Raw genomic sequence first — 318 nt, 5'->3', positions numbered from 1 at the left:
TTACAAAAATAAAATATATAAATCTCTATCTTAGTCAGATCTATTATTTTTATTTAGACAAATAATTAAGTATTTAAAAGTGTGATCGAAAGACTTATATATTTTATTTTTATAAAGTTCAAAAAGTTTTACGTAAAAAAATTTTTATAATGACGACGCAAATTTTTTTAGAGTCCTTTTTGAATATATATCCAGATAAATATTTAGAGAAAACAAAATTAAAATAATGAATTTTAACCATTATTATTTCCTCTTTTTAAAATAGTTCTCTCTTTTAATTTATTCTTTAGTTAATTGAAATAAAAGAAATACATAAGG

Source organism: Arachis ipaensis, chromosome B07 (genome assembly GCF_000816755.2).
Source record: "Arachis ipaensis cultivar K30076 chromosome B07, Araip1.1, whole genome shotgun sequence".
Taxonomy (NCBI): Eukaryota; Viridiplantae; Streptophyta; class Magnoliopsida; order Fabales; family Fabaceae; genus Arachis; species Arachis ipaensis.
The sequence above is the reverse complement of the archived record's forward strand: the minus strand, read 5'-3'. Positions refer to the sequence as shown.